Source organism: Podarcis bocagei (genome assembly GCF_964188305.1).
Source record: "Podarcis bocagei genome assembly, chromosome: 9".
In the NCBI taxonomy this organism is placed as follows: Eukaryota; Metazoa; Chordata; class Lepidosauria; order Squamata; family Lacertidae; genus Podarcis; species Podarcis bocagei.
In genome coordinates, this window is record NC_138134.1 from 32,757,481 (window position 1) to 32,781,940 (window position 24,460).

A 24,460-nucleotide genomic window follows, 5' to 3' on the forward strand; every position below is an offset into this window, starting at 1 on the left:
CCCATTGAACTCCACACAGAGCTTACTTCTGAGTTGCACTGTTAAGAGTTGGAAGAGCGGGGTCGAGGACAGCTTCCCAGATCGCGCGTGCGCAGAAAGGCCTTTCCCTTCCTCCCCGCCGGGGCTTCAAGGATTTCCAGGTCCGACGGGGCGGGTTGCCAGGCAGCTCTTCTCTTCAAGCTGAACCAGCGGCTTCTGCCGGGAGCCAGGCGAGTGGCCCGGCTGGAAGAGCTCCCCTCTCCCGAGCCAGCCGCCACGTCTGGCTTTCATAGAGCCGCGGCAGCAATTACCTCAAAGCCGTAACTGTCTCCGAAATTATTCATTAAAGTCATTCCGAGGAGCCCCAGCAAAGCCCCGCTTGAAGTTTATGGCCTTTGGTGGCCTTGAAACATGACATTGCCCTTCAACAGCTAGCGTCGGAGGGCTCTCTGCCGCCCTCTCTTCTTAATCTTCCCCCCGCAAAAAAAGTCATAGATCGCCCCCTCCCACACACAGCCCCTTCCCCTCGCCTGACTGACCAACTTGCCTCCGTGTGCGCGCGCGCGCACGGGAGCGAGCGCGCCCCCCGCCCCGTCGAGGCTGCTGTCAGCGGTGACACATCCCAGACTCCGGCGCTACTGTAGGGCAGATTAAGTTTCTCAGGCGAAACCTCCCGTCCTTCCGCCCTCCGCCCTCCCTTCTTCCACCGACGTTCTCCCCAACCAGGGAGAAACCTTCCCCAGATCCTGCTGCTGCAGCCCCACTTCGTCAGCTCCGGCGGGGAAAGTCCAGGCCGTCTTTCAGGGCTCCAGTTTAGGGACTTTCTCCCCGCCCTCCTAACCTCTCCGCTCCCCCAGAACAACCCGCCGTCTCAGTTCTCCTTCCTCGTCTCAGCCTATTTCCCCAAACGACGCCGAGAGATCGACGCCGCTGAAACGCACCGCGAAGGGAATTCAGGTAACTAACAACTGGGCCCTTGGGGAGACGCGGGGAAGGGGGGGAGCCCTCGTCCTGTTGGCACGCGTTTACACGAAAGCGGTGTCGGCAGACCACTAGGACCAGACCAGGCACTTGACTCCCTCCCTCGGCCCCTCTGGAGCTCTGCGCAGCCCCCTCCCGCAGCGCCACCGAGCCCTGGAGAGGCCGAAAGGGCCTGGCCTTGAGCATATTTGGCAGCCAAGAAAGGGAGTAGTCCCTGGGGCTCGACGTTTCTCTGTGATCTGCTCCGGAGCTAGGGCCTCTTCCCGCACAAGGCTAGGAGAGGGGGCGGGTGGTTAGGAGCACTCAGTTATCCCAGGGAAGGCGCGCGCGCGGACCCGGACACACACACACACACACACACACACAAACACATACACTACTCTTTAACCTGCAGGTTCTTGAGATAGGCAGGCAGTAGAGCTGGTAATCTGGATTGAATGCGGGGCCCGATCCCTCATTCCACACCCTGAAAAACTGAGGAGTCGGCACCAGCAGTCCGGATAGGTCGGTTTCCCCGCCCCTGCTGTTGCGCCCTCAACGAGCTCCAAAAATAATTAAGCCGAATATTTAGTTATGACTCGGTTTTATTTTGCGACAGGATCCGCCTTCCAATTAAAAAAGCGTCTTAAATCGCTGATTAGCACAATCCTATGTTTATTCAGAAGTCCTGCTGCCTGCACTGAGGCTTGCTCCCAAGTAAAGTATTCATAGGGTTGCAGCCCTTAGTGCCTTCCAGGGCCACGCAGCTTCACTTCCAAGTTAGCAAAAGTTAGTGACCGGGTTGTAAATTGATTTCTGCTTGGATTGCTAAACTGGCCCAAGGATGTAGTCCTCAGGATGTTAGGGTTTACTCGCGTGGTTCAAGGACCACTTGAAGATGCAGACGGTGAGTGTGGAGAATCAGGCTTTTAAAGTGGGAGGATCCTGGCTATGGTTGATTACTCTCAAGTAAATCCCACTGATTTAAACGGGATTGTCTTCTAAACTGGCATGCTTAGGTTTTCTCAGCAATCAACGCCAATGAGAGGCGCTTAAACCGGGTTTGGGATCAGAAAGCTGCAGGGTTCGTGTGTTCACGCAACCCTGTGTGTCATATACACGCCATATATTGATACCCAGATCATACATGTCTACTTCGAAGACAGTGTTTTGGAAGAGTCCATCCTTGCCTTGAGAAAGTAAAGGGCTAGGGTTATAATTCTGGTGAGCAATCAGATTCATTCAGAGTTTTGCTGTTGATTTTACTGGGAAACAGATTTTACTAATGAAACGCTATTGAACTTTTCTTCCTTTTAAATAGAGGTGCCAGTCTCCCAGGATATCTTCAGTTTTAAAGCTGGCACTTTATTGTTGCTTGGAATAAGTAAAAGAAAAAGAAAAAGTTCCATTTATTTATTTAAGAAATGCCCTTAGCAATATGGGTTGCAATCCAACTCCACTAAAATGAATGTAGGTTTTGCCACTCTTTCCAAGGAAGTGGCGATTTTATATATATGCTTGGACCCTGATCCTCGGAACATTTTGTCTGGAGGGAAAATCCAATGAATGGGCATTCCTTGGTTCCTGGTTCCCTGCAACGTCACCCTTTTGTATCGCGTTAGTTCCCACTATGTTCAATGAGGCTTATTTGAGCCTGGATTTGTCCCGTCCCCACCACTCTAAGCAGAAAGGTCTAGCCAGTGTGACTTACTTGTGGGTAATTTCAGGATCACCCTAGTAATCGCATCTTTGGTGGGGAGTTGTTACCAGTCTCTTACCGTTCCAATACGGGAGCTTTCTAATTCCTGGTTCCTATATCTTTTTAATGTGGGGAAAATGGAAAGAGGCGGTGAGGAAGCTTCTTGGGGTTTAGACTGCAGGGTCGCCCAGGCGTTTTCGTTCGTGCTCTCTTTCAAGGGAGCGGTCGCCACCACTTGGTCCCTCGGCTCTTAAACGGGAGTGATTTGGAAACAAAGCGTCTTTGCTCCTTCACATGAGGACTGAGCCAACCACGGCGAGGTCCCGATGGACAGATGCGCCGCTTTGTTTCTTCTCTATGATCGCATGAACGTGAAACAAAATAAATCGGAATAGTCCAGTGCAAATCACCGGCCGGTGTCATGGCTTGATTTTAGCGACGGAAGGGATCCAATCTTCAAAAAGATGTGGCTTGTTTTATCACTTGTCATTGTTCCTGTAGGTAAAATACCACCAAGGACGCCACAACAAATGCCTCCTTTAGTTCATAAAACCGTGTGTAATATTATTACATATAAAAATAAAAAATAAAAAATTGTCCAGTAGCACCTCATAGACCAACTAAGTTTGTTCTGGTATCTTTCATGTGCATGCACACTTCTTCAGATACATGCACACGAAAGCTTATACCAGAACAAACTTAGTTGGTGTATAAGGTGCTACTGGACAATTTTTTTATTTATTTATTATTTTTTCCGAATGCGTCAGACCAACACGGCTACCTACCTGAAATCTAGAATCATTACATATAATTACAGCCCAGTGAGATGTTCTTCGATCAGGTTCGTGGCTTTAATGGGGACTGAATTCAGCTCAGCTCCAAGCAGGATCCCATTGATTCCCCTAGATTGTGGACTGTGCAGGAGATCCACAACGCAGTTTATCTGGCTGGACCCGAAAGCCGGTGGGTCTTGAAGCATCTAGTAATCACGTGCACAGTAACCTGGAAACGAGGCTTACTTCTGAGTAAACGTACAAAGGATTAGGCTGGAATCCTGCCAGATGGGCGAGGAATTAAAAATTAATTATTATTATTATCATCCTTATCCGCCTGTGGATGTTAACACGGAAGTTAAGTCGTATTGAGCTGAATGGAACTTAATAAAAAATAAGTCTATATAGGATTCTTAGCCTTCCCGGTGTTTCGTATCGGGTTTGCACAGCTGCAAGGCACAAGATATATATTCTTTGTTTTTCTATGTTTGATGTTTTATTGTGTTGTTATATTTGTTGGAAGCCGCCCAGAGTGGCTGGGGCAACCCCCAGCCAGATGGGCAGGATATAAACAGTAAAATTATCATTATTTTTATTATTATCAGTAAGTTTCCTTAGAAGCTCCTGTTATGTGCAAGGCAATCCCACCAATTAAAGGGGAATCCTTGACTTTTAGTATAAGGCAGTAAGAGAGTAAGAACCGGTGACTGATCATGGCTTAGTTTTGTATGGTTTTGTGGTGACACAACACTTGCAGCGCAAATCTATAGGTCATAGATGGCTCTTCAAAAGTCAGCCCCATTAAGTTCAACAGGACTTTCTACGAAGCAAGAGGACTGGCGCCTTATTTGCAAGCAAGTTCCAGAGGGAATTTTGGAAAATAACAAAAAGGGTTTTGTACTCAGGCAGAGAAGCCGGTGGGTGCTTCAGACAACCCTTCGCCCACTCCCATTAGCGGGTCCCTGGGGTGAGGCTGAGGCTGCCTCTGCAATGCCTCTCTCTTCCTCCTGCGAATGTGTTTTGACAGTCCTCGCCACACTCCCGAATTCTGGAGAGTTTCTTCCCATCACAACTGACCCACCCTCTTCGCCTGCAGCCTCGCGGGATTCAGGAGGACTTGCTCTCAAGCTAGTCTTCGGCTTAAATGGCCCCAGCTTGAAGACGCCCTTGGTACAAACAAACAAACAAACAAACAGCCTTGGCAAAGGCTCCAGCTAAACCGGGGTGGGACAGGGGGAGGGGAGCGGGCTCCGGCCTTCCTGGCCTCTGATGAATGGAAGTGGCTTTTTCTTTCCAGACTGCTCGCTCCCCTTGCCCCCACAGCCTTTGATAGGTCTCTTTTCTTTTCTTTTAAGCGCTTGTTTTTAATTGTGACCCTGGGCTGGTCCACGAAGTCTCCTGTTGGGAGTTGTTAGCGGTGGCTGCCTTAGTTGGGCAGGACCTCCCAAGTGGCTCCGGCCGGCGTGCCAGAGAAAGGGAGACTCTGCTCATTGTCCAGTCGCGCTCCCATCAAAGTCCCCGGGACCGAGGAGCCTGCAGGGCGCGCTCGGAGGAGGCGGCGAGGAGAACAGTAAACAATCGCCAGGCCCGCTCCCGCCACTCCCTCCCCAATCCACACCACAACGAGCGCGAATACACACATACACAGAAACCAGCTCGCCTGAGCGATCTCCCATTTCCAGAGAGATCTAATATCTTAAATCGTTTCTCCCACCACTCTGTAACTTTTTGAGAATATGGAGTGATTTAGATTTCCCACTGGTTTGACAAGGTGACTATAATTTATCGTGCGCGCGAAGGAAAAAGTTGTTGTTGTCCTCGTTGTTGTTAGCCGATACGCTTCTTTTTCATATAGGAAGGGGATTATAGTGGGTGTAAGAGCCAACAGTATCCTAGGGACCGAGGTCCCCTCCCCCCACAAAATATTTGAGGAGGCTACCGCCCCGCCCCCAAAATGTTGGTTGGCATTGCCATTCAAATAGTGTGCATGCATGATCCGTTTCGCGAAGCGGGGCTTACCTGCCCCCCCCCCCCAATATTTCATTCAAATTGCATCCCTGATAGTGGTGATTACCAAATTGGCGGTGGGGAATCTTAAGCGTCCATCATTGCCCAGAATTGATTAGGGTTGCTCAGACGAAACTTTCCATTCTGTTCAATGGGACCCACTCCAAAATTAATGTGCGTAGGATTACCATACTTTGTTCTGAGGAAACGTCTATATGCTGTGAGGCTGCAATCCTGCGTGCACAGTTTTCTCCCATTTCTGTACTTGAGGGAAAGCGCTTTGGAAAGCACTTGGACTTATTTCTGAGTAAGCATTGCTGGCACTGAGACCAAATTGCCTTTAAAATGAATGCAGATAGATATAGATATAGATATAGATATAGATATAGATAGAGATAGAGATAGAGATAGAGATAGAGATAGAGATAGAGATAGAGATAGAGATAGAGATAGAGATAGAGATAGAGATAGAGATAGAGATAGAGATAGACTTCACGTGGACTGGCTTGCTTGAAAGTGTTGTGTAAATTGAAGTACTGTAGTAATAATAATAAATACAATCTGAGAGTACAGATTCGGCAGGTTGAGATCCAAAACTCGTTTACTTGCAAGTAAGGCCCTGTGAAATCACCTAGGACTCCCAACTCAGTCAAAACGCATGGCATTTAGCCCAGGAGCCGGCGATGGTTATTAAGGTTAGTACCAATATCCTTCCAATGGAAAGATTGTAGAAATCATCCTTTAGCTGTGCTTACGCTGTTTAGTTACTCTGGAGCCGCCTTGGGTCTTTCCAATCAACCGAGGCTGGGACAGGGTAAGGTTTGCTGCCTCAGGTTTTGATGGGTACCCAACAGAATAGAGTGGATTTTATGAATGAGAAGTTTTGTTCTTGTCCTGTACACAGATCTGCTATACGTCTTAGATTTCGTTGGCCCCACTCTTCACCATCCCAACCCCCCCATACAAGTGTGTGTATGTACAACGCACCTTGCATATTACCAAGTGAGGTGGGTTCTAGTCTACGAAAGTTCATCCCACAATAAATCTGTTGGCCTTTAAGTGGGCACAAGCTACTCTTTGCTATTCGGGATGATTTCAGATGGACTGACTCCCAGGTTGTGTGCCAGAGAAAGATTTTCATTAAAAAAACCGGTCCTGCCAAGTTCAATGAGATTTTCTCCCAAGTACCCCCATTGTAGCCAAATCGAATGGATTTCAGTTGAAAAAGGGTGACCCATCATTTAATGGTGCTCACATGCCGATTTTTTCCTTAAAGAAACACTCTTTTCTTCCAAGTGAAGGTTAATTTATTTAAATTTAAATTACTTATAAGCAAGCAGGTTACTATTTGTAGCAACTACAAAGTCAGCTTCAGTTCCAATCATCTACTGTTCAGATTGCCCTATCCTCAGAACGGCACTTAAAGACTGAGAAAAATTTAATGTGAAGTGGTTGATTAGTCTATTGATCAGTTAAAGACATGGCAGCTAGTGGAGCAAAACCCTATAACAGTTCAGTTGATACAAATTTATTAACATGGCCTCTTAAAGCTGCCCTCAAATTCATCCCTAGTTTTGTTTGAAATGGATGTTCCTTTAGCTTGCTTTTAAAAAAGAGAGAGAGAGAGGAAATGAATCACTAAAAACTTTTCATTGATTATAATAGGCCTAACCAGAGCCCAAATCAAGGCTGGGGGTCTTTGGGACTGTCATGAGACCATACAAAGTTCCTCATTTGAGTTGAAACGAAATTTCCACTAGAAACGCAAGTGCAATTTTTAAAGTCACTAAGGCTGAGACAAACAGACTGACTTGAAAGTAGATCCCGGGGGCACCTCCAAGTAAATGCACTATAGGAATTCTATTCCATTTGAAATACAGAGTCTGGAATAAATTCTACAATGGGCTTTGTAGAATTAAGGAGAGCAAAGTATGGAGATCTGAATAGCAGTAGAAACATCTGACCGCTAATTTGCTCTTAGTAAACAACCGATCCACAGTCCTGTTAAGCCGAAGGACAAGGATTCATGCCCGTTTCCCCCCCCCCCCAATGTTGAAGTAAGCTGAACTAGCATTGCACCTCACAAATTTGGGAATAAATCCCATTGATTAGAAAGGTTTTGCAAGTGGATCCTAAGGAAACTTCCTTGGAAACATCTTGCTCTGAATAATCAGTGGGACTGATACAACAGCTCCGTCTAGAAAACCGCTATTATTGGTTAGGATTGCATTGTCATTTTTCAAGAGACGTGTGCAGAATTCAGCTGTTATTTGGAAGTCTGCTAGAACGCAGGCACTTCTGTTTAAGCGCGCCGGGTTTCTATTTTTGGTTGCTGTACTTCGTCTGTAGCAATGCCCCAGAAAATAAAAAGAGCAACTACCGAGTCAAGGACTGAATTTTCTTTCTTTCGAAACCAGAAATTGCAGCAGTTCCTTGAGACGAACCTCTAGGTTTGGGGACTCGTTGTTGCAATCGTTTCCCAGCCAGATCCTCTCCCTCTCCTTGTCTAGGCTAGTTAGGGAATTACTGGCTCAGTCTTAATGCTGGAATCAAAGCGCCACCACCCTAGCGCTCGAGCGGGTCTGTAAATCACAACTATGCGAACAAGGAACAAAGAGGGTGGAGTGAGGGGAGTGCGGTAAATTGCATGTAACGGCGACGGCTATTAAGGCGTTTTGTAATCGTTTACACCTGAGAATTGGTTTACTCCGCCGGCGATTTGAAACATTAAATGCGTCGTTATTCTATATCATGACTGTATACAGACAAATCGAGGAGCCTTATGGGCAATTTCGATGGTTTTCAGTGCCCATAAAATGCTATGTAGTTCAAGGGGCTGCGCATTTACAGACCTCTCTCCCCAACTACCCCCGCTCTCCTTCCGCCCCTCCTGGAAGTACTCTTGAAAGCATTTCCACTGGAGTTAGGAATGTCAGAAACTTGTGAAATATGAAGAACTTGTATGGGAAACGCTCGCGACGCAGAGGCGAGGTCTGAAGAGGTCTGCTCGGGCTACCGGAGTTATTCTCCTTCAGAATGGCCTCTCGTCCGTTTCATAACTGCGATCCGCAATCACTCAACTCCTGGGCCGAGCTTTGAAGCGAAGAGGATGCAGAGGGGGTTGCTAGTTCCTGTGGAATCGACTGCCACTTGATTCGGATCGGGCCATCCACACGCACCCTGTTTTCCAGAAGAGCACGATCGAAAATCTGCAAAAACTCCTTAATTGTTTTCTTTCACTGGCGCATTGCTATCATTGTAATAATTCAGTTTTGTTGATGGGTGGGTGGGTTCTCTCCCCACCCCCATTGTACTATACCCACTTCCCTTTCCCCGCCTCGTTTATGGCAGATTATCGAACCCTTCAAGGAAAAACTCATTAGCAATGTCATTCAGATGCTTCTTCATTTTCCCTCTCCCTCCCTGGCACAATCATAGCATAGGACCCAACACAAGGGTAATGATTCAGGCCAATTCCAAATACGTTTGCTTGAAAGCAAGTTTCACTTTGTTCAGCGGCGTTTGCTTTCAAAGAAGCATGCATAGGATCGCTGCTTTTCAAAGCACTGCTTTCAAGTTCAGGAAACGGAGGCCGCCGCAGTCAACAGACAAACCCGAGGACTGGAATTAAACTTCACCGGATGCTGCCAACGCCAAACATTTCAGTAATCAACAACCAGAAAAGGATCAAGATGTCTTTTCTGCCCGAGGCAGGAAATCAGAATGCTACCCCGCGCTAAGACTATAATATTGACTTAAATAAGAGTTAATTATTTAACTGCCTAATGGTAAAGTCAGCAGACAAAAGCCAACAACAGGATTCTTACAACTCTGTCCCACCACCGCGGCAATCTAACTCAAGAAGAAGGTAGAAACCGCGGTCACATTGTGGCTCCTCCTGGGCACTTAATCTGTGTTAAGCACCCAGGCCATGAGGTGAGCTATACATATTCTTCCGGTATATATCTGAGGAGTTGTGCTGCTGCAGCCTGTTTAACGGTGTGTGGAAGTGTATTGCTTAAAGCAAAAAACGTTTTAAAATATCCAGCTTATGGTTCCCCCCCCCAAACATCCCCATTGTTTCCTATTAACCTAACACATGCCTGTGTTAGGTTAACAGAACTGAGACTCCCAAGTAGGCAGGCTGACACCACTTTAAAATAGTCCTGCAGTCCATCCATGCCCATCCCTACTGCATTACTGCAGACCTATTGCTGTATTATAACCTGATCTTCCGTGGAATACATTGGAGCAGATGACGTCTTCTTTTAAGGTATCACAGCATGGCTTCCTACTCGCGGCTGGCTCATAACTCCCTCGTTTCGAAGATCCTCCGGCTCTTCCTTCAGAGGCTTTGCCCAGTCCCGGAGGCTGGAGACTTTTATGTTTTGCCATCTTGGTTTTAAAAGGCGTGTAGCATACCTGCTCCTGCCTCCCATAAACCTGAAATGTAATAATGGAGAAGAAATCCACCTTTTCGTGGTTAAAGTGTTGTAAAACTTAACTGGGCCGCTCCGGGTGATCTTAACTGCGTGCAGAGCACCCGAAGCACCGATGTGGATCCAATGAGATTTTTGCTTCCCAGTAACTTGGGAGTTGCAGCCAGCAGCAGACAGATGAATCCTCTAGCTCCGATTCTCTGGGCGGGGGCTTTATTCTTACCGGATGTGAGGGATGCAGGAAAGACTCCGGACAACATAAAAAAAAATCCCACGTACAGTATTTGAAACCGTTCATTTAGGACAAAGCATTTTCAATTCAATGCCAGCCCTCTTTTGCCCTCTAGTTCAGTGAATCGATGGGAGTTTTTGTTTGTTGGCTTGTTTTTAATAAAATAGCTGGCAGCTGGTTGAAAAAAAAGTTAATTCTTTAATCAACTGTTCGTTCAAGCTTGTTGGAGGAAACGATAATGCCAATTCGAAAGCACAAATCCTGGGAAATTGGACGCAATAATTATGATATTATATTCTAGACTGAGCTGCCATGGAGACGATTGTTTCTCGTGATTTTTTTCTTTTTTTAAGAGGTGGTTGGGATCCCGATTCAATCTTTCTGTTTTTGTGCTTATGTCTATGAGTTATACTCTTTCGCTAAATCCTGTTTAAGATTCAATGTAAAAACCACTTGCCATGCATTTCGGGCACTCAGGATTTATGATGAATGATGACCTATGTATGGCTCAGGCATTCATCCCTGTTTTGTGGTGTGGTCTAAGCTGTTTCTCAAGTTCACCACTATCAGCGACCGCTAATGCACAGCCTATGTAACCTAATTACTTTCGTAACCATTTAAAATACATTAAAAAGGCCTAATGACACATTTTAAATATCCAGTGCAGTCCTCATTGACTATAACATCACCTCTTTTCTCTTTTCTTCTAATTCTTCGTGGTTTTTTTGCCCCTGTGTCCAGTTAAGATTCTGAAATGTCTGAATATACAACATAGATCTTCTGCATAGGCGCTGGAGGCCTGTTAGTCTGGGGTTCTGGAAGTCCCGTCACATCCTGTTTTTAGTGGGAAGACTTAATACAAAGGAATCGTCAGGTATGTAGAAGGGAAGAACTATTCAGCAGCAGACATACTACCGTTTTATTTTCATTCATAACAAATTATTACAAAATGATTTTTAAAATAAAATTTACACCACCCTTTAATAATAACAAAATTAGAGATACGTTTTATGCAGCACGCTGAAAGATGAAGGATAGTTATTCTTAATAAAATTAATAATTAGATTTCTTACCTCCCCCAGGTAAGAAGCGAGGAGGAATTCCAATAATTTTAAAATGCATTATTATAAACAGTTAAAACAGGCTATAAGAGAATTGTGTGTATCCTAAAATAAATCTCTCAGGTGTTAAAGGCCAGGGTTTGTTGTGGGTTGAAATGAATGCAGAAGAATGATAAGAATTATTTATTTTAAAAGACAATTTTAAAAAGTAGATAAAAGTATGAATAACATTGAGAAAGGATTGAAAGAATGAGGGCAAACTCCCTCCTCCCCTAAATGTAAATAAATAATCATATCCATAAAATTCACTCTTGGCGTGAGACTTGATATGTTAATGTTCTGCCCAGAGCAAATTTTTATGTGTTATAAAACTCTTCAAAGGAAGCATTTTATAATGGAGACACTGGCAGTTTCCAAAGAGTGCCTCCGTAATAGTCCACGGATTTTAGTTATACTGCTGGCGCGTAGACACTCCCACACAATTGTAAGTAAGATAAATGATTAACTGGTCCATCAGCTAAACCAGATTGCCATATTCAAGAAGTATGCCATTATATATCCGAAGACAGGGATGCAGTGATCCTCAAGGCGTTTGCTCAGAAATAAATAGGACTCCTTCAAGACTTTAAGGATTTCATTCAAGTCTAGGAAATAGCTTTCTTGTTATCAATGGCAACATATCAAAGATGCTGTAGGGTTGCAGTCCATTTCCGAATAGGATTACTCTGAAGAAACCACCAGAAAAGCCAAGGGAGTACGTTCCCAGGAAGCCTGTTTCGGACTATGGCCTTACACGTCAGCAGCACATTCCTCTGTGCTCAGATGTAACTCCCATTGAGTTCAATGGGGCTTACTTCCAGCCAAGTAAATGGGTATACAATTGCAGCCTAAACTGCATTTTCTGAGCTTCTCTTTCTTTGTTTTTGCCTTCTCAATACGACATAGAAGCATGCATATATATATAGAGAGAGAGAGAGAGAGAGAGAGAGAGAGAGAGAGAGAGTGACCACTATTAAGGCACCAGTCCTCCACATGTTCACTTTATGTGTATGTGTTCCATTCGACACTCTGAGACTTACTTCCGAGCAGGCATGCGTAGGATTGCACTTAAAATATAATGCAACAACGCAGAATCAGGACCAACCGAGGCCCATTCGGTAACCCTGTTAAACTACTGCCCACACATAGGATTGGCATCATGTGGGCATCGCTGGAATTCTCAACACATTTTCCTTCATTTCAGTTGGACGTAGCTCCAAAGAAGGCGCCTTAGGCTTGCCTGCTACTCCAGTCATTGGCTTCGGTCGGGGGGTTTAAAGTTCTGGCTGTGCAATTGCAACTCAGGGGGGTTGTGTGTGGATTTGCAGCAGGACCGAGAATCCTATTCAATCCGAGGAATGCAGTTGAGATGAATTGGATCGGCTATGCGCGGGACGGAGCGTCCTCTGATCTGGAGAAAGCAAAAAAAGAAAGATGCAAAATAAAAATGCAAAAGGGCTGGGTGGACCTTAGTCGGTTAAAAACAACAACAGTACCGAACAGGATAAGTGTGAGAATACTGTAGCTACCTTTCGCAAAACTTTGCCTCATTCTCTGTCTTTAAGGTGCCACGAGATCCTCTTGCAACAGTAAAATAAAGCTATCCTGCGGAAGACTCTCACTTTGTCTGTTACACAAAACTGGGGCGGGGGGTGGCTTAAGTATATTTTTTCTAATGGTTACTCCTAGGGGGTCATGATAGAAGCCGCTTCCGCAGCGCACGATAGTCTGGGTGATTCAACGACATTCTTAGCAGACCGGTTAGTTTTGTTTCTTCCCAGTGCAGAAGATCACTGCACCAAAGCAAATGGAAATTATTTTTCTTCTTTCTGACATTAACAACCGGTCTGCGTTTTTGAGGATACCCAGAGTTTAGCTGTGCAGGAGCCGAATCCTAAAGGCCAGTACTATACTATCTACCAAACTAGGGCTAGCACTGTGTCTGAAGGCGTAGGGCGTCTGAAGGCCTTTCCCGACCACTAGGCAATACTACCGAATTTGGCTTTGATGCGTTCTGCTTCATCTAAAACTGCCACCGTTTCCTCGTGTATGTGTGTTTGTGTGTTTCATTCTGACACACAAAGACCGCATTCTGATATTTCTTTCTCATTCTGGTTCCACCCACCCTCCCATATTCTGACTATCAAGCTACTTGAGACTTCCGATTCCTACCAAAGACCGATTCCAATAACTGCTGGCGTTGATGTTTTCAGAGGGAGAGAGAGGCCACTGCCTTCCCTGCTCCCAGAATGCTTCACGGCCAGGATGCTTTGCTTTGGGACAAACATTGATTTGCGATGGACAGAAATCGCCGTTATGACGCCAGCTTAACAAGCAAGAGATGGAGCTTCCGCTACGTCGTCTTAACTAACGCATATTTTTTTCGACTCTTCTTTCCCCTCAACTTCGTGTTGTTTAACATAGAACTTGGAGAAGATTCCTGTAATACTGGAAAGTGAGTTTACCGTTTTATGATTTTTAAAGTGGTCCTTGGAGCAGCTAATGGGACTCAATGAAACTTCTGAGTAAACGTGCCTGTATTTTAATTATTGAGCAGCGTTGTTGTTGTTTCATTGCAAATATATTCTTTGCAAATATATGAGAGACAGTTGGTTAAGATCAGAGATTTTGTTCAGCCTTGGATCTAATCCATCCTGGCGTGGGTTGCTCTCTTTATTTTAATTGACTGTAAGTGCAGAAAGAGAGAGACGTCTGGAGGAGCTGCGAGCCATCCCTGCAATATCTCACTGATAAAAAAGGGAGGGTGTATTACAGAAAACTGTATACATTGCCTGTAAGGAAACGGTGGCTTACAACGTGCAAACAGCAGCTGTTTGTTGTGTGCTCCAAGCTGAGGGAGGCTATGGGTGGTGTCGGTTTCTGGAATATGTCTGATATCGCAGGACATCTGGAGCGCAGGCCTCCTGCCTCTCTGCCACAGGTTTCCATGGGTGGCCTTGGTCAGTTCCTACCATGAGGTTATTCGCTTGCAGCACCGACTATTGCCCAGTCATTCACCACGGGAATATTCAGGTGGAAGAACCGGGCCTTTAGCTCAATGGGCAAACACGTGCAAGTTCCCTTAGTGGCATATTTAGGGTTAAAAAAAGATCAAGTAGCAGACTCGGGAGACTAGTCAGAATATAGACCCATCAAGCTGGGGCTTGATAAAGAGTTGTAGCCCAAAACATCTGCCCGGCACCAGTTTGGAGAAGACTGAAAAAGCAATGTTGTGCTAGATCAGGGTAGCCAACGGTGGCCTCCAGATGGGGTTGAACCATAATTCACATTAGCCGCACCCGCAGTCAATGTGGACTACAGCTCCTTTCATCCCTGATGATCAATGGCTACGTTGGTTGGGGCTAATGGAAACTGCAGTCTAGCCATATCTGAAAGCCACCACGGTGGCTAACTCTGGACAGTTTGACATTTCGATCTTATACACCGCTTGTTTGAAATCAGTGTACTCCCAAAACATCATGGATGAAAGGAAAGAGCTGGGCTTATTAATGGAGCTGTGGTCAGAGTGGGGACAGGCCACCACCGCTCTAAACGTGGACCCTTTTGTCCAAGAGGACTAATACAATGGGCGAAGCCAGGATTTATTGGGGGGGGGGCAGGCTTTATGTTGGGAGGTGGCAGAACCTCGTTATCTGTGACGCAATTGGTCAGTTAGTTAAGTACTGTATTTCTATTTATTTACTTGAGTTGGGGGGGCAGTATTGTCCCTGACTAATATTTTCAAAAAAAGGGGGTGTCTAGTGCTGTTTGTTCTTCGGCTTAAGGATTGTCCTCCACCCAAGGCGTGCCTTAATATCCTCAGAGCTCGATTTGATCTAGGACTCAGCCTCGGGACGTGCATTATCCGTGATAAAATGGGGAAAGATGCCATTGGCCTCTGGACTCCATCCTGCCCCAGTTTAGTCTGATCGCGGGGCTTGGCTGCACAGTTTCCCGTCCTCTTTTAGACTAGTCCCGAATAGTCGAACAAAAAGAGTCTCCGAAGTTCACGTTGGCGTGAAACAAGTTTCCTTCCTCCCCTTCTATCCTCGGTGCCTTTCGGTTTTGAGTCTCTGATTGGTTGGTGGTATCTTAGCAAAGAGAAACCTGGCCGTGAACGTTGCCCAAGAAAGGGTTTGGAATCCATCCCATTTCTTGCACGGCCTGGGCTTTTGCTCAGATCCGGCGTGCAGACGTTTTGCTCTGGGACAGTCCCCACTCCTGCCACGTGGAGAAGCGAACTGGACCAGCGCAAAGGACGGATGCCCAATTCTACTAGCAAAGACGGGATAAATGGACCAGGGTGTCGCTTTCTTGTCACTCTCCCGGTGTTCTATCAGCCCGTGTGGAATGGCGCTTTCCGTTTCTGTCTCCTACTCCGTCTGAACACTTTCGCAGGCTGTCTGTAATGGACAGTACAAGGGGCCGAGCAATGTTATCTCGGCAAGCTCATAAATGTATTCAGATGTTGGCTTATTCAATGGAATCTGTTATTGAAACTGATGCTGGCAAGGTTATTAGGATTAAGGGAGCAAATGAATCGTGTGATCGTTAGAGAATCTTGAAAGGAGGTTAATTCCAGCGCAGCGTTGCCTTGTGTCCCATAGCACGGGGATAATTGTATTTGACTGTCTCCGAAAATCAATTTGGTCGTCCTTGACTTTGAAAGGGGGGGGGGCACTTTACTTTGCGCACACCTTTACAGACGTGCACAAGCGCAATATAAGGAACGGGAGCCTGAGTATATAAGTGTATGGGTATGATTCCTTGGTAAATGAATATTTGGTCAGGAGCCTTGTCTGGCTGGCTTGTCTTCTTGCACTGGCTAGTGCAACATTCTCTGATCCAAAGCACTCCCTGATGCACTACTATTCTACCTGCAGGGATATATTTACACAGCAGTGTTTTGTTTTGTTTTGTTTTGTTTTGTTTTGTTTTGTTTTTAAATGCCCCTCATCTGTTGTCAGAAGTGACATTGTTATGCAACCACCTCATTTCCCATTCTTTCTGTTGCTGGGGTAGCAGATGCCTTAGGCTTGAGTCTTGCAATCTACCATACAGGGTGAGAGAGTTCAGCTCAGCCTTTTCTACTATAGGTCGATATTTTTAAAAAACAATAAATGGGAGAAGCATTCAAAGATATGATCCCCTGGTTTACGTGTCCGCCCACAATCTTATTCTGCTAAAATGACTGTTTATGAATGTGATTAAAAAACAAAACAAAAAAGCAATTTGTTTGAGAAGCATAACAGATTTGATCTTTCTTTCTCTTGTTAATTCAGGGGAAATCTCCATTCTTTGAATGTTTAATGTGATCTAATCCAATCCTTTATGCGGGGATTCTTCAAACGGTTTGGGAATATAAGCATTTTTTGGTTGACCAAAAATAGCCTTTCCTAGAATCCCTAATTCTGTCTAGGGAGACATTTTAACCATTTTAAATAGCAGTCATTTTTTTAAAAAAAAAACACCACGTTATTCTAAAAACATTCCAGCTGCCCATTTCTCTGCCTCGGTCTCTCCTCGAGACGTGTGCCAGCCAGCCTGAGTCAGCCCGCGGCGCACAGCATCCTTCGGGTTAATAATACGAGGGAACTCGAGCGCCACCCACCGCTTTCTTTTGGAAAAGCAAGAAGAGCGCGCAGAACATACTTTTGGCACCGTTCAGGGCTGGGCTCCAACCGGGCCGAGTTTGCCAACTCCAGAGTTCTTAGGGGCTCTCCAGAGAGCGATTTGAATGGGAAATACATCGGATGGACTGCAATAATCACTTCGAAACGCCCTGTCGGCAAATATCAGTGGGAAAGACTCGGCAAAAAGGTGTTAATGGCGAAGCTGCGGTTTGCCAAATTCTGGCATCAGTACTATGACTTAAGATGGAGGTATAAATAACCGACAAAAGTGAATGGAAATTTCCAAAACGGAGCGAGGGAGAGATTTAAGAAAAGGATAATGGTCTATAAGGTGAACAGGACATAATGGACACTTAAATAAATCCTGTGTTTTTGGAAGCCCTTTCCTAGAAGGAAGGCACATTGAGTGAACTTCTCAGAAAATGTCCTTGGACTCGCAACCTTACTGAGTTAGGAACTAAAAAAATTCCTTCCAGTAGCACCTTAAAGACCAACTAAGTTAGTTCTTGGTATGAGCTTTCCTGTGCATGCACTTTTCTTCAGATACACTGAAACAGAAGTTGCCAGATCCTACTATATAGTGAGAAGGTGGGGAGGGGTATTACTCAGAAGGGTGGTGGGAATGGGAGATTGGCAGATAGCTGAGATGAGCCTGTTGACGACTCTTAACGACTGTAATAGGTCTTACAGGAAAAGGCAAGGGGTGAGAAGGTGAGAAATTGCTTAGTCATGTATAACGAGATAAGAATCCAATGTCTTTGTTCAGACCAGGTCTCTCCATGGTTTTAAGTTTGGTAATGAGTTGTAATTCAGCAGCTTCTCTTTCCAGTCTATTTCTGAAATTTCATGTGCATGCACACGAAAGCTCATACCAAGAACTAACTTAGTTGGTCTTTAAGGTGCTACTGGAAGGAATTTTTTTTATTTTGACTATGGCAGACCAACACGGCTACCTATCTGCAACTGAGTTAGGAACGTGTGTCTTCGCCGTGATCTATGCGGTATATAACATATAACATGAGAAATGATTTAAGAATCCCAAATCCATGCTTGTGGCTTTGCCCTCAATTAACAGCGTGATATACTGTTTCAAGATGTGCTATGCGGCCCCTTAAAGGGTAGCCGATTTATCGTGGCACCCTTTACACGCCCTCAAATGGAAGGGCGTTTACCCGGGAAAATGAGTATAGGACTGCCAAAAGGGCAGGTGATTGTGGCAAGCGGTGTCTTGGCCTAGAGGACCCTCATCAGGAATGGATCGGGAACTTATGGAGCAACTGGGACACTGCAATAAAAAGTTGCAGTTGGGAGTTCTTCTCTTGACCGCAGGGGTGGGGAACCTTCGGCATCGAGATGCTGCTGAACTACAACTCCCATGAACCCCAGCAAGCATGGCCAATGGTCAGGGACGATGAGAGGCATAGTTCAGGAACATCTGGAGGGCCAAAAATTCCTCATCACTGGTTTATGCTTGTAGCAATCGCTTTTCATATCCCGGTTTTCACGCGGGGTGTGTGTGTTTCTCTGTCTTTTTCGGGCAAGATAAGCTGGTGCCACAGTAAACATGTTAATCTTGCAAAGTGCCAAAGAACTCTCTGTGTGTACTTAGAATCACAGACTTGTAGAAGGGACCCCGAGGGTCATCTAGTCCAACCCCAAGAATCCTGCCCACAAGCCGTCCCTGGCTGGGCTCGAACCACCAACCTTCTGGTTAACAGCCAGGCGCATTGTGCCACTGGGGCTCCTAACATGGCTTTCTTTAAAAAAAAATGTTTGCTGACAATATGTACGCAGTGTCTCGCTCTCTGCCAGGTGCTGAACCCATCTTAACAGAAGCCAGTCTACTGGTATGGGTTCCGGGGGTGTTTGGGGCGGGGGGCGAAGAGCTTCCCATGAAATCCGACGTCGATACCCTTGCACGCCCCCCTCCACAGTCCCGTCGAGGCTCTCCTTCGGCCCTGGCTCTGCCTTCCCTCTGAATCCTGCTTCTCCCTTCCTCTCCGTCTTGCGCGCATTTCCTTGGAATGCGTCCCATTCATTCCAGCGGGATTTCTTCCTGCTTCGGAATGCAGCCTAAAACTCCCTCTGCAAAGAGTCCTAGGCCAGCCCTTCACACAGCCGGCCTCTGATCGCGATGGCTAACGAGGATGTGAAGGGCCCGGGGTGAGGGGTCGTCGATTCCCCGGGGGAGCGGCGGGTCCTTTGACACCCCAGTGACTCCCCCGGCCGGGCCCACGCTCCAGCCTTGCTCGCACCCACCGAGTCCTCGGTGCGCAGCGTGACCTCGCTCCCTGATCGTCCCAGCCAAATTGGCTTCGTCGTCTTCCCCTCCTCTCCGGAATGACATATCGCTGGAGCCCTAATGAAGATGAATAAGCTGCTTCCAGAAGCTGTTGACAGATCGTCCCAATAGGAAGGGGGGAAACACACACCGCATAATTGCTCCAAATACCAGAAGACACGGTTCGGTTGGGAATTGGGGGGGGGGAGAGATGGGGGTGCATCTTCTTATGCGGAAGCCAAGCGAAAGAGCGTCGCTGCTGGGAAAGGCAGGAGGAACGAGATACTGTAGGTCTGACTCTGAGCCCAATCCTGTCAAAAGTTCGGCTCCTGTATAAACCCCTCCCAATCAGCAGAGGCTTATAAAGGGAGGCCGAACTCGGTGCAGGATTGGCTGTAAATAAGGCCCTGCTCTTGATGAGCTGACAAAGTTGTGTTTGGGCTGCAGACCCACAGAACTGAAAGATCCTCCCTATCCACCCCTCCCAATTGGGAGTTTCCCCTGATTTTTTATTCTTCTCCAAATCTTGGGGTTCCCCAAATCCAGACAGTACCCCCTCCTGTCTTGGTGGTGTTGTGTTGGCTTCATAAGCAGCATCACTCATACCCTGAACTTTGGAACTTGAAGGAACAAGTGGACCTCTGTAATATTGTAATTCAGTGTGGAGTGCTTCTGTTCAGAGTTTCAACAATTCCATCCATCCATCCACTCCTCCCTCCTTCTCTCTGGTTTTCTGCTCCTGACCTACCTCAACAGCCAGTCTGCATTCTATGTCCATATTCAACCCTCACTGGGTTGCTGTGGGATGGGATTCCTCTTCCCTGACAAATTTACCGGTAATTTGGAACCCATAGCATCCAAGTGCCTTCCACCCAATGTTTCACTGTTTGCATATGGCTTTAAAGGGCAACATAGAATCATAGCCAGTTGGGCATCCCTAAAGCAGATCTTGAACTCATTTAAGTTTTCAATGAATCCGGGGACACTCCTTTTTTTTTTTCCTTTTTTTTTTGAAAGCTGAGTGGCAACAGGGAGTCAGTAGTGGGGATGGTGAGGCAAAAGACCCTGGGCCCAAGCACACATGCATATTGTATAAAGGTGCAAAGCCCTTCTTTTGCACCCTGTGAAACATAAATGCGAAGAGTTTTTAAAAAACTGGGCACGCCTGCCCGTGACTGCTGAGCCTCCCCTGATCTCCTGCCCCCCTTCCTCCTTTGTTTTGACTGATTGGGGGTCACGGGAGTCACGGGCAGGTGGCTGTTGCCCAGGGTTTTTTTTAAAAAAAACACTGCACATTTATGTTTCACAGGGTGCAAAAGAAGGGCTTTGCACTTTGCCTGGCAGAGAAACCGTGCACCTTGTGCCCCTCCTGGGCAACAGCCACCCGCGCATGACTCCCAAGCCTCCCCTGATCTGTCAAAACAAAGGGGAGAGGGGGCAGGAGATCTGTACCGCTGGACGTCCCTGCTGCGAGCAGCTCCTGAAGCCAGCCAGAGCCAATAGCGCTACCAGGTTGGCTGCTGAGACTGCCACTGCCACATTTCCCAGGGACAGATTTGCAAATCTGGGGACATTCTGGGGATGGAATTTGTCCAGGGACAGATTTGCAAATCCGGGGATTGTTCCTGGCAACCAGGGACATCTGGTAACCCTAATTTAAGTTGCTATAGGAGTGTGCCAGCTGTTCGGTTTCAGAGAACTCCCTCTTCAGGCTGACTCAGATGCTATCACATGACCACCCTAAGCTGAATTGGTGCAATGTTCAAAGTTCAAACCCTGAAAATAAAACTCCATGAAAAGGCTGCATTGGAGAGTTCAAAGCGAAGTCAACAGTTGTTGTGACTTTCTTCCTCTATTGCTTAGTGGTAGAGCATCTGCCTTGCATGTAGAAGGTCTCGATTCAATCCCTTAAGCTCCAAGAGTCAAGCAATATTTAAGGTGATGCATATGACACCTCCCATGTTCAGCCACAAATCCACAGACACATTGCAGACTGCCTGAATGAAGCTCGGGGACCACCGTTTGGGAACCTCTAGTTTAGGAGATTGACAATTCTAAAACTGCATGCATTTTACTGTGAATTTGTTTTTATCATTCCTACCTCCTGTGTAGGTGCCAGAAAACCTCAGTGGTGGCTGGTGCACTTCGTGCTGGTAGGGTGGAAGGTTGGGAGGCCAACAGTAGGTGGAGTCAGAGCCAATGTTACTGACATACATATATACATACTCTAGTTTTCTCTCTCTTGCTCCCCACTTCCCACCAAGTTCTACAAGAACAATACTATGACTAAGGAGGAGGAAGCTGGGAGGTAGTTTCACCCTTGGGCTTGTAAGTAAGGAGGGAGGGAGATGGGAGTGGGAAAACTACCCATTCACTTCAATGGATTAGCATCCTCTGGAAAAACCACACTTAAATGATTTGAACCCCATCCAATACCTACAACAACATGGCACGTTTAACGCAGTAAGACCGTGACACACGGGACTTGGCTATCAGGTAGGATCTGAAAAAGCACTTTTCTCAATGTAAGAAGGACTTGTATGTGACCTTGAAGTCTTTGCCAACCCTCTGCCCAGCTATGAAGCACGTGGCAAAGTAGACTCTGACTGTAAGTGGTTTCTTTTATTTCTTTTATTTCTATTTTTTTCCTTTCATCCTGCAGATGAGCACTTGGTGGCAGTGTCAGCTTGAAAAGGCATGTCATAAATTAGGCAGGGATATTCTGTAGGAAGTCCATAAAGACAGTTGGCTGCTTCAGCCTGCATGGTCTTCCATCCTCTCTCTCTGTTTATCATCTGGCCAGCTTGGGCATGAGATCACAGCTTTCTATCACTTAATACTCCCAAAAATCAGATGGGAGTGGAGTGCATGGCAAGTTTTTCCTTCCTTTGGTTCCTCTCTGCCCTGCCCCGCTCCCCAGTCTCTTTAATCCAAACCAGTGAGACTTACTTCTGTGTAAACTATGAGTGCACTCTAAAGACAGGGTAATTTTATTATTATTATTTTTGAAAGGAAAGAACAATATTTCATAGAATCATAGAATTGTAGAATTGCAAGGGACTCTGAGGACCTTCTAGTCCACCTCCTGCAATGGAAGAATAAGCTGCTGTCCCATACAGGAATCAAACTTGCAACCTTGGCATTATCAGCACTATGCTCTAACCAGCTGAGCTATTACATCATATCCTTCTAGAAATCACACACCTTTCATAAATGCACACTGCCCAAATAGTTTGGGGATACCTTTTTCTTACCATAGAATATTGGATTGGTATCTCTTATAGCTTTGCCTACATTTGCTCATTTGCAAACAAGCATGGTTTCTCCACCTCATAGGGTTGGTGGGAGAATATAATGGGCAAAATGCTATGATCACCGTTGAGAACAGCTGGATAGAAGGATGGACTTGGATTTAAAGCAGCACGGAGTTAATTTTGCTTATGGAATGGGGCATTTGTGCTACCATGTCCTGGAAGCAGCTCCCTCCTGCCCTGAAAACCCCCTCCAGATGCTTGGAGACCTTCAGAGAGGCTTTCAGGAGGTGCAAAGGGCTGCAGTCAGGGTTGGTGGCTGTGGAATCTGGTCCATTAGAACAGAGGGAGCACTGCCCCACCAATCTCAGTTTTCCTTCCACCACCCCCAGCAGTCTCCCTTCTTACACCTCATTCAGTGGGTGGCACTGCCTGTCAGCTCGCTCTTTCCAGAGCCAGTGTGGTATAGTGGTTAAGAGCAGTGGACTCGTAATCTGGGGAACCGGGTTCGTGTCTCCGCTCCTCCACATGCAGCTGCTGGGTGACCTTGGGCCAGTCACACTTCTTTGAAGTCTCTCAGCCCCACTCACCTCACAGAGTGTTTGTTGTGGGAGAGGAAGGGAAAGGAGAATGTTAGCCACTTTGAGACTCCTTTGGGTAGTGATAAAGCAGGACATCAAATCCAAACTCTACTTAGTCTCTGTGTTGTCCTTGTAGAACCTAGTAAGGTATGGCATGGGCCTAGTCAGTGTGCATGAATGGAAAGCCACTTCAGAACCCTTGCATTCCATGACAGCAGTAAGGTAGGATAGGCACTGAAAAAGAGATGGCCCGTTCTCTATCTACCCCAGTCTACCATCTGCAATATGGGGATAAGAACATTGATCTACTTTGCAGGGGTGTTGTAAGTATCACAACAAGAGAAATCATGTGAAATGCTGTGGACATTTGAAAGTGCTATATAAATGCTAAATACTGCAGGGTAGCACAACTACCAAACAAACAACACCATCTGCCCTGACGTAGCATCTCATTGGAATTCAAGAAGTATTTAGTAGTAGGAGAATTGGTAGAATAATAAATATTTTCTAACAGGTTCCCTGAAGACTGACAGAAGGCTCCTAACTCAGTACTTGCTGTCAATCAACTTTCGTTATCTACCAATTCATTCTTATTATGTAACGTAATTGTCTCAAACACTCACCTCCCAGAAGCCTGATGAGTTTCTACACTTATTAGAGAAAGGGTGGCAGTGTCATCAGTACACAAACTGTATTTTTGGAATTTGTAGAACTCTGTGAACTAATGAGGAATGTGTTTGCTATGCACAAGCTTTCCAGGAAACCATCAAATGTTGTATCCCAAAGAGAAATCTATACCGGATAGCCAGATACCACTGGGGTCCCCTGCCCTTCATTAGGGAAAGATAGCAATGAGAACAGCCTGTTCATAATTCCACAGTAGTCCCACAGAGGATCACATTTCGAATGTTATGTCTTATTTAACTGCAGGCCTGAGCCAGAAATCCCAATATGACTGAGAATGACTATAAATGGGCAAAAGCAGACTCTGTATTTTACACACACACACACACGTATAGGTCTGAGTGTGCATCTTCCTTTTTGTACAGGGTTGCATATTTATTTTAATGTGCATACAATATGTGTGTGATTCTTTTGATTAATTTATATTCTTTCAAAAGAACACATTGATTTTGGGGAAAATGCAGACAGTTAAGGCTGCAAATCCAAGGGAGGTAGAGAATAGGAAGAAAGCTCTTAGCCTTGTGCCTTGTGCCTTGCCATGTTTGAGATGGCAGGATAGAAGGAAGGGCAGAAGACTACTCGGCTAGGCTATGTAGACATTGAAAGGTGAAAGATCCCTGACAGTTAAGTCTAATCACATATGACTCTGGGGTTGTGGCGCTCATCTCACTTTACAGGCAGAGGGAGCCGGTGTTTGTCTGCAGACAGTTTTTCTGGGTCATGTGGCCAGCATGACTAAGCCACTTCTGGTGAAACCAGAGCAGTGCACGGAAATGCCATTTACCTTCCCACCAGAGCGGTACCTATTTATGTACTTGCACTTTTGGCGTGCTTTCGAACT

General features: G+C 46.0%; 1 protein-coding gene across 3 annotated transcripts in view; it reads left to right on the plus strand.

Moving 5' to 3' along the window:
• Positions 1–608: 608 nt before the first annotated feature.
• SCRG1 (stimulator of chondrogenesis 1) overlaps positions 609–24,460 on the plus strand; it is a 77,110-nt gene continuing 53,258 nt past the window's right edge. For 2 of the 3 annotated variants that reach the window (XM_081209188.1, XM_081209189.1), the window contains exon 1: positions 609–936. The gene's annotated coding sequence lies outside the window, so the exon portion shown is untranslated. The remainder of the gene's footprint in view (positions 937–24,460) is intronic. The other variant, XR_014011819.1, reaches the window with a different exon arrangement.